Here is a 10,586-nt window from a genome sequence, read left to right on the forward strand (position 1 = left end):
GGTAGCATGGAATGTTGCTACTCCTTGGGATTCTGTATGGAATGTTGCTACTCTTTGGGATTCTAGAATCTTGTTACTCTTTGGGATTCTAGAATGTTGGTACTCCTTGGGATTCTGTATGGAATGTTGCTACTCCTTGGGTTTTTGGCCAGGTACTGGTGACCTGGATTGTCCACTGTGGGAATGGGCTACTGGGCTTGATGGACCATTGGTCTGACCCAGTAAGGCTATTCTTATGTTCTTATGTAACACTCAGGACTCCTTTTACGAAGCCGCGTTAGCGGTTTAATGCGCATAATAGCGCACGCTAATTTTCCGGCCGTGCTAGCCGCTACCGCCTCCTCTTGAACAGACGGTAGTTTTTCGGCTAACGCAGCTTCATAAAAGAAGCCCTCAGTGCTGTTTCATGGAGAAGGAAATAAAATTATAAATCCCCAAACTGTCCAATGACTTGCTTCACATGAAAAAATCACTATAGTTGATATTATGCAATTAAATATTGTGACCATGAAAGCAGTCCAACTTATCTGAGTCCCAAAGTAAACTGTTGCAGATATTTATCACATACCGTATTTGACCATAAGACGAACCTAGGTGTAGAGGAGGAAAAACCAAGAAAAAAAAATTTGGTTCAGATTTTTTTTTCTTGGATCTTCCTCCTCGACACGTAGGTGCGTCTGGTGTTGGGAAGCACGAAGCCCAAAGCAGCCCGCAGCTCCCCCTGGTACCTTTTTTTAACTGGCGGTGGTCCAGCGTGGTCTCCTGCTGGACGGCTGCCTTTCTCATTGCCGAGCGGCGCATAACACAGGAGCTCAACCTTTGCACTTCCTACCTGGTCCCGTGCCGCTGACTGCAGCCAATTACAGATCGGCACGGGACCAGGCAGGAAGCGCAAAGGTCACGCTCCTGAGTTATGCACCGCCGTGCAACGCCATTCAGCGCGGCTCCCTTCCCTAAAGCCACTAGCACGGTTTAGCAGAAGAGGAGGTTAGCTTTTTACTCCATTTACCAGCTTGAAAAGACAGAGTTCTTTCAAGGAATCTTGTACACAAACATCCTTTTAAGAATGGAAAAGAGAAAAAAAAAAGAGCCACCACATGTACGGCAGTCATTGCCTGAAAATCTGAAATGTTTTAACATATAACATGGCGCATTTCCAAACAGAGTTTTATAACTAACACAAGCAAATTTGAAAAGTACTCTCGCTTCAACAGGAAGCCAGTGCCTAATGGAGGAAAGTGTCTACTCACAGGTCATTTCTTGGGAACATCTGTGAGAAAATTAACGATGTTGTCTTGACATGTCTATGTTATATGTGATAATCGGAGGGAAACAAGAGTCTATGTATGTCATATGGAAACCGAATAGTTGTATGCGGTATATACATTTTTTAATAAATAAATAAAATTAGATGGAACTTTCTGAGGAGCAAGGAGAAAGAAGTGAGAGGAAAGACAGGCTTCATGTCTTGGGAATTCCTAAATTTAGGATAATGTTAACTTTGAAAATAAAAATTAGGGCAGTGTCATTTCCTGACTATGCAGCAGGTGGCACCATTCTACAACAAACCCAAACAGGGGAAACAGGGATCCTTTTACTAGGGCCTTAACGCATAAAATAGCGTGCGCTAAATTGCCGCGGGCACTAGCCGCTACCACCTCCTTTTGAGCAGGCGGTAGATTTCCGGCTAGCGCGCGCTATAGCGTGCCGTAATCCGGTGCGTGCGATAAAACCGCTAGTGCGGCCTTGTAAAAGGAGCCCTTAATTTCTCTGAGAGCTGAAGCAAAAAAGGCAAATGCTGTCACAAAAGTGCTATCAGCCAACCATGTGCACTTCTCTCACCGTATCCGCGGTTTCCGTATCTGCGGATTCACTGCTGACTCCGCTCCTTAATTTTCATCACTGAGCCCGGCGTTTCACATTGGAAGTCGCTGCTCCCAATGGTTCATGGAGGAAAACGCTGCTCCTGGCGTGTGGAGCAAATCGCAGGCCGGGTTATTCGCGGTTTATCTTTTTCAGATCTATTTGCCTACCCGAAGATCACAGATTGCAAATACAGAACCTTTCTGGACATAAGAACATAAGCATCACCTCTACTGAGTCAGACCACAGGTCCATCTTGCCCAGCAGTCCGCTCCTGCGGCGGCCCCCCAGGTCAAATGACCTGTAAGTCATCTATTACTCTAAAGCATTCTGTATTGCATAGTACCCCTCTATTTGTACCCCTCAATCCCCTTTTCCTTCAGGAACCTGTCCAGTCCCATTTTGAATCCCACAATCCCCCTTTGTTCTACCACTTCCTCTGGAAGTGCATTTCAGGTGTCTACCACCCTCTGAGCGAAGAAGAACTTCCTGGCATTTGTTCTGAATCTGTCTCCCTTCAACTTTTCTGAGTGCCCTCTAGTTTTTGTTTCCCCCGCCAGTCTGAAGAATCTTTTAAGTTTCAAGCTAGCAGACAGCAAACCTGGCTAGGCAACCTCATTGATAGAGCCAGGTTGACTTACGGCGCCTTTCGGAAAGAAATTAAGACTGCTCTGTTCAATAGATTTATTTCCTAGTCAAAATACTCCCTCCTTCTAATAATTATTATTCTTCATGCTGATACTACGCTCCCTCACTAATTGTATCCTGTACTCTCTGTCGGTTCAGTGTCTTCCTCTCCATTTGTATTCTGTAATTCGCTGGCCATCCAGCCCCTTCACCGTAACATGTTAATACTATATTGTAGTTCGCTGATTGTACAGCTCTCTTTACTGTGAACTGCCTAGAAGTCGTAAGATTATGGCGGTATAGAAAAATAAAGTTATTATTATCATTATTATATATTATTTTACCGAAAAACTGTGAATAACATGCAAAAATTTATTTGCGGTTTTTCGGTATTCACGGCTACGTTCTGCCCGCATCCCCCGCAAATACGGAGGGAGAAGTGTATTCTAGTGTTTTATCACAGGCAGCGCTCAGAGAAAATGGTGGATAATAATTATTGCACTTTACAAAGTTTCAAGTGTAAGGGCTCCTTTTAATCAAGCTGCGGTAGGCGGTTAACGCACGGAATACCGCGCGTTCAACCGCCTGCCGCGCTAGTCGCTAACGCCTCCGTTGATGAGGCGTTAGTTTTTTTGGCGTGCCGCGGGGCTTAGCGCATGATGAAATGACCGACGCGCTAACCCCCGTAGCGCACCTTGATAAAGGGAGCCCTAAGTTTCAAGTTTATTTTAATTGGATGAGTCGCTTCATTTAATTTTTACTAAGCGAGTTACAACATTGGAAAAAAAAAATAATAACATTTATTTTAACATAACGTTTAAACATTTTAAAACAATAGTCAAGAAATTTGTCCAGATACCTTAACTCTCACCCTCATCCCTCTCCTCCCTGGTAAAATCCCCTCTCAAAGCCTCCACTTCTCTGGTAATCTTTTCCTCTTCTAAATATCAACCTAGATTACAGTCCCCTAAAATGTAAAGCTCCTGGAAATGTCCAGCTTTCCTAATTGTTATCCTATTTGTAATATTGCCTAGAAATGTCCACTTATCTTATTTGTTATCTAGAAACACCGAAACATAGAAAAATGACGGCAGAAAAGGGCCAAAGCCCATCAAGTCTGCCCACTCTAGTGACCCTTCGCCTTGAATTTGTTCACCACCCCCTGCCTTTACCTCATTAGAGATCCCACGTGAATATCCCATTTATTTTTAAAATCTGCCACGCTGTTGGCCTCAATCACCTGCAGTGGGAGTTCGTTCCAATGATCGACCACCCTCTCGGTGAAGAAATACTTTCTGAAGTCACCATGAAATTTTCCTCCCCTAATTTTCAGTGGATGCCCTCTGGTGGACGAAGGTCCTATAAGACGGAAGATATCCTCTTCCACAACTTCTCCTGGAAATGTCCAGCTTTCCTAATTGTTATCCTATTTGTAATATTGCCTAGAAATGTCCACTTAGCTTATTTGTTATCTAATTCTCAATTTCTCCTGGAAATATCCAGCTTTCTTATCTCACTTGTAACCAAAAAATTGTAACTCTCCTGGAAATGTCCAGTTATCTTCTAATGTAATCCGCCTAGAACTGCAAGGTACAGGCGGAATAGAAGTAATGTAAGACCAACAGACTTACAGACCAACCACTAGGTAATAAAAAGGGCAGAACTACAATTCAATATTTTTAGAGTGCAGGAGAGACATGATTTTTTCTGTTTCAGCCCCCCAAATCTGGAACTTACTTCCACTTAATCTAAGAGAAGAAAAACTACTGAACAAATTGAAAAGTCTCCTAAAGAGCTGGCTTTTTAAAGACGCTTTTTAATAGATCAGTCTTACTATATTTTAGGGTAGGATGAGGAGGTTAATGAAATATGTGGGTAGGTGTCTCCCATCCTGTGTGTACTAAACCTATACCTGATTTTATTTTTGGTTTTTTTTTTTTTTAATATTGTAATTTAAGTTGCCCTTTTCCCTAATGTTTTAATGTCAATTAGCAGTATATGTGATATATGTGGATTTTATTATTTTATCTGATGTAAATCGCAATGAAATGAGATTTTGCGATCTAATCAAAGAATTTATTAAACTTGAAACTTGAAACCATAAATGGAAAAACATTAGGGGGGAGAGGTGGAAACCTGGAAGAAGGAAATGTAAGCTTACAAGCTCAATGAATTTATGCTGACTGGGAGCCTCTTCTGACCAGTTAACCTCTTTTAAATATTGACCCCATTATCATAAGACTTCCTGTTCTGTCCCCATAATTCATGTAAACAGAGTGCATTGCTGGGAAAAAAAATGTCAATTTATATACCAACGTTTAATAGTTCAAAGCACACATTGTCCAAGGCCCGGGAGCCGAATCCGGCCCACCTAGCTGGTGGTTTTTTTGTATATCATGTTTATTGAGGTCAACCAGAGTAACACAGGGCATACAAAAAGTATATACGAGAAAAGCAGAATCAAGCCAAAACTCGGCGATGAACAATGCAATGCAATACAAGCAACCGCACCGTCAAAGAGCATAGGGATGGTGGGAAAACTATAGTATAACAAACAGCGCAGGGTAGGGAAAAAAGGGGGAACACAAAGCTGCAGGTATCTTCCATCTGCGCTCTCAGAACATCCCAACCATAGGAACAACTCATGTCCTCTGTTGGACCCCATAGAATTTTTTATTAGTGAATGCCTAGCCGTTTTATGTGGCCCGTGGTGACTGTGCCACATCTGTACGCCTGACCATGCAGCCCCGGTCCCAGTGGTGCTCCAAGCTCCTCAGCACGCTGCCTCTGTATCCATCTGCAGGCAGAAGGACCCAGTCCCAGTGAAAAAGCTGTTGGAGCAGGGCGTGCCACACAAGTGCCTGACCGCGCCACAGGTGTCTGAGGGTGAGGAAGGATCTATACTCAGGATCTTAATAAAAAATTTGGCCTGTGACCTAGCCTGTGTTTTAGGTTTCGGGCCCTTATGTGACTGAGCTTGATACTAGAGAATGACACGGTGACAAAATTCATCACCGTTCCCGTCCCCGCGGATAACCGCAGTAAACCATCTTCATGTCATTCTTTAAGGAGAGAGGGAAGAATCAGAGTATGAATGGCCACAACTACTGACCCGCAAGCTTTGCTTTGAAGAATGCTGAGATTGAGCAGCAACATTCCAGAGCAGATATTGTGATGTCATAATGCCTCATTCCACCAGTGCCTAAGAGCCAATCACATCAGTGATGTCACAATGGCTTCATTATCCTTGGCTCCCATAAGAATCAGAATATGAATGGCCACAACCACTGACCCGCAAGCTTTGCTTTGAAGAATGCTGGTGTAGAAGGACTGAGGTTGAAACAGACACTACAGAATGACAGTCTCTGGTATCCAGAGCAGATATTGTGATGTCATAATGCCTCATTCCACCAGTGCCTAAGAGCCAATCACATCAGTGATGTCACAATGGCTTCATTATCTTTGGCTCCCATAAGAATCAGAGTATGAATGGCCACAACCACTGACCCGCAAGCTTTGCTTTGAAGAATGCTGGTGCAGAAGGTCCGAGGTTGAAATAGACACTAGAAAATGACATGGGACTATTTCCTGCGGTTATCCGCGGGGACGGGAACGGTGATGAATTTTGTCACCGAGTCAAACTTGAGACAGGCAGATCCTCTGTTGTTCTGCAGCCTATCCCTTGCTATTGAAAATGTAATATTGAAACAGCACCACCGCCTGCAGGAATATAGAAGGAGGACTCTCATACAGTTTATAGGGAACACTGATAATGGCCAGTGGAATAGGGTTACCATATTTGTGAGGACAAAACAAAGAGGACACATGACCCCTGCCCACACTCCACCCATGTAGACCGTTCTGAGCTACTGGGAGGACGGGATAAAAATCTAAATAAATAAATTTCCTTGGTTCTCCTTCTCATCCACTCTACCCTTTTACTGCTTCTCTCTCTTTTCCCCTTCCTCCAACCCTCCTCCAGTAAAATCCAGACCCCTAGACCCGCCCACAGGCCCACCCATCCCCGCCCCCATAATGCCCCATCCCCATCCCTAGTCCCACCCCCACTGCCTGCTCGTTGAGCCGGAAGGCATCCGCCCATGCACGTATGCAACACGATGATGTCACACGCAGGTGCTTGATGTCACTGTGTTGGATCTGTGCATGTTCGGATGCCCCTTTCCGACGCGATTTCTTTTCAAAACCCAGACGTAGTGCCAGGTTTTGAAAAGCTGTCTGAACCCCAGACATGTCCTCAAAAGGAAGACATATCTGGGGAAATCCGGACGTTTGATAACCCTACCCCTGGGAGAACAGGATATAAGAACATAAGAACATAAGCAATGCCTCTGCTGAGGTCCATCGTGCCCTGCAGTCCGCTCACGTGGCGGCCCAACAGGTCCAGGACCTGTGCAGTAATCCTCTATCTATACGCCTCTATCCCCTTTTCCAGCAGGAAATTGTCCAATCCTTTCCTGAACCCCAGTACCATACTCTGACCTATTACGTCCTCTGGAAGCGCATTGGCTAAGGCTCTTAACATTTGCATCTCCTCTTCCTATTGGCTAAGGGTCTTTACACCTGCATTGTGATGTCATAGAGCTTTATGGTTATAGAAACCTAGAAACATGATGGCAGATAAAGGCCAAATGGTCCATCCACAGCATCCACTATCTCCTCCTCTCCCATAAGAACATAAGCAATGCCTCCGCTGGGTCAGACTCGAGGTCCATCGTGCCCAGCAGTCCGCTCACGTGGCGGCCCAACAGGTACAGGACCTGTGCAGTAATCCTCTATTTATACCCTTCTATCCCCTTTTCCAGCAGGAAATTGTCCAATCCTTTCCTGAACCCCAGTACCGTACTCTGCCCTATTACGCTCTCTGGAAGCGCATTCCTGGTGTCCACCATACGTTGGGTAAAGAACTTCCTAGCATTAGTTTTGAATCTGTCCCCTTTCAACTTTTCTGAATGCCCTCTTGTTCTTTTATTATAAAACCAAATAAATAAATTCCAGATGAAGTCCTTTGATTCCTTCCAGCTCTATCAGGCAGCCAGATTGCTTCGGGTATCCTGTACTTTTTCAGGTACTCTCTCATCCAGCCAGTGGATCCAGAGTGGCTGACTCTAAAACTCTGCCCGGGAGCATTCTGAATGGATTAAAATCTTAAATAGAAAAGCATTATTCAGGATTAAAGTAGATTTTGGCTTCATCCAGTTGAAGCCAAATAAAAAAAGGTGACTTAGACGCTCGCTAATTCCTGTTAAAAGACTGTGTGACAAATGGTTTTGCTTTTTGACAGTGCAAGCCGTTAAAAAGGAGAGAATTTGTCAGTCATTCTAATAGTTAAAAGAGTGTTTTATCTTCGGAAATGAGCTATGAAAACTTCCACTCTTTTCATATGGGTATTTTACTTGGGGTGGGTTGCAGTAAAAATTGAGCTTTTGTCCCATCTTAGTTTACCTAGGAAGTTACTAAACTGAAGTATTTCTGTAGCTTAGTCATTCCTAAGGTACATGAATAATGCAGCTTATGAGCAAACTTAAAAAGGCTGGGCAATCAAAGCTAAATCTCACCTTTTCCCCCTCCCCCCCTGAGGAGGAGATAATTCCCCCTATCATAACCTCCTCCCCCCCTGATGAGCTGCTCCATCCCACAAACACCTCCCACCCACCCTAGGCCCCTCCCCAGACCTAGAGCTTGATATCCTGGTATCTGGGAGATATGGGGCAGGAGCGTTTCCCAATCATTCCTGCTTTTGCTGATTCTGTGTCAAACTGGCGATGGAAACCCCTTGAGGCCCAATGCTTCCAGCTGTGGTGCACAGGGGGGCTTTGGGGGATGAGCCCTCCCAGTTTGGGCTCAGGTCCCCTCCACAACTGGTGTACCCTTTGATTGACTGGCGAAGATGCCCAGTCCTCACCTGCTGATGAGATCTGCTGCTGGAACTGGGAGGGAGACAAATTGTGCCTCACTCCCAGTCTACCCCGGGCCCCCTAAAAATCCAATACTGGCTATGCCCCTGACTCTCAGGCAGGAAAAATAAGCTGATATTATTTTTCCAGGAATAATACAGTTCGCAATGTCCACCTTAAGATGCATTATTCAATTGACATAGTAGCCTCCCTCCCCTGACATTCAGTTGGCGGCAGTCAGTTTTTAAAACTTTTACAGTTGTCAGCTAGCATAGTTGCCAATCAGTGCTATATTCTGGCCCACAATTATAACCCCCTTCCCCTGAGGAGCCACCCCATCCCACAAACACCTCCTACCTCCCATGAGCCCCTCCCCATATCTAGCTGATGATATTCTGGTTAGAGAATGACACAGTGACAAAATTCATCACAGTTCCCATTCCCGCGGATAACCGCGGGAAACCATCTTCATGTCATTCTTTAAAGAGAGAGGGAAGAATCAGAGTATGAATGGCCACAACCACTGACCCGCAAGCTTTGCTTTGAAGAATGCTGGTGTAGAAGGACCGAGGTTGAAACAGACACTACAGAATGACAGTCTCTGGTATCCAGAGCAGATATTGTGATGTCATAATGCCTCATTCCTAAGAACCAATCACATCAGTGATGTCACAATGGCTTCATTATCCTTGGCTCCCATAAGAATCAGAGTATGAATGGCCACAACCACTGACCCGCAAGCTTTGCTCTGAAGAATGCTGGTGTAGAAGGACTGAGGTTGAAATAGACACTAGAAAATGACATGGAATTATTTCCCGCGGTTATCCGCGGGGACGGGAACGGTGATGAATTTTGTCACCGTGTCATTCTCTAATTCTGGTGTCTGGAATCTATGGGGCAGGAGCATTTTCCAGTCGCTCCTGCCTTTGTTGATGCTGTGTCAGAATGATGACGGCAACCCCACATAGCCTCCTGTCCCTCCTACCCTCTCCCCCAGTCTGCCAGACTGAAAGTGCTCTGCCTCCCCTAGAAAGAAGCCCTTCCCACCTTACCCTCACCCACAGAGGTCAAGGTAGATTCCTCCCCAGGACTACCTTCTATGCTCGGTGGTCCACTGGGGGCAGGAATAAGCCCCATTGTTTCTACCCTCGCAGTGGGCCTCTGCATAATGGCTGCCGTGGCATCTTGTGGTACTACTCGTTCTCTCTTTCCTGATAACAAAGCTGGATTACTGCAATGCGGCCTTTTGGTTTAGAATGGGCTGGGGAGGGCTTGTACAGGAACTCCAGTAATTTGAACATGAGGACGGTGCTGAGCAGATTTTTACAGATTGTATCCTGCAAATGGGTTTAGATAGGGTTTGACAGTACCGGGCAGGCTTCTGCGGTCTATGACCCAGTAATACCAAAGACAAGATGGATTATTCAGGTCTTTGTCTGACATCTACTATGTTACCGTGTTAATATGTAATTCAAAACACAGCAATCAAGTTATTATACCATGCAAAAAAAAATCTGACCCCTGTTTAAAAATAAACACTATAACATCAATTCAAAATCTAAATCAAATCAAATCAAAATCTGCTATTGAAGAATTGTTGCAAAACCAAGAAACAGATCATAAAGACAAACTGGAGAATAATAGACCTCAATAACTTTGCCACCCAGACTCACTAAGGGGCAAATTCTATAAACGGCTGTTTAACCAGTCAATCGGGGCTCACATTTTCTAAAAAACAAACAAACCCAGAGGCAGGCCACCTACACTATAGGCATTTGTCACGGATGCAGGGAGGTGCCTAGGGATTCTTAAGCTCAATAAAAATGCTGGCCTACATTTCAACTAGGAAGGAAATCTCCCTGCCACAATCAGCCGAGCGGCCACAGCAGGGAGGATGCCCACTCCCTCCTGCCACCACCCCGAACTCCCCTCAAACTGTGGTATGGCCACAACTTGAATACTGGTTGCTGTATCTCAAAAAACATATAGCAGAATTAGAAATGGTACAGAGAAGAGTGACAAAAATGACAAAATGTTTGGGACAACTTCCCTATGAGGAGAGGCTAAAGTGGCTAAGGTTCTTTAGCTTGGAGAAGAGATGGCTCAGGGGTAACATGGTCCTTTTTGGGCTGTATATGCGGTATATAAAGATTTACATGAACATAAAATAATGAGTGGAAT

The sequence above is a fragment of the Geotrypetes seraphini genome, chromosome 2, assembly GCF_902459505.1.
Source record: "Geotrypetes seraphini chromosome 2, aGeoSer1.1, whole genome shotgun sequence".
Classification (NCBI taxonomy): domain Eukaryota; kingdom Metazoa; phylum Chordata; class Amphibia; order Gymnophiona; family Dermophiidae; genus Geotrypetes; species Geotrypetes seraphini.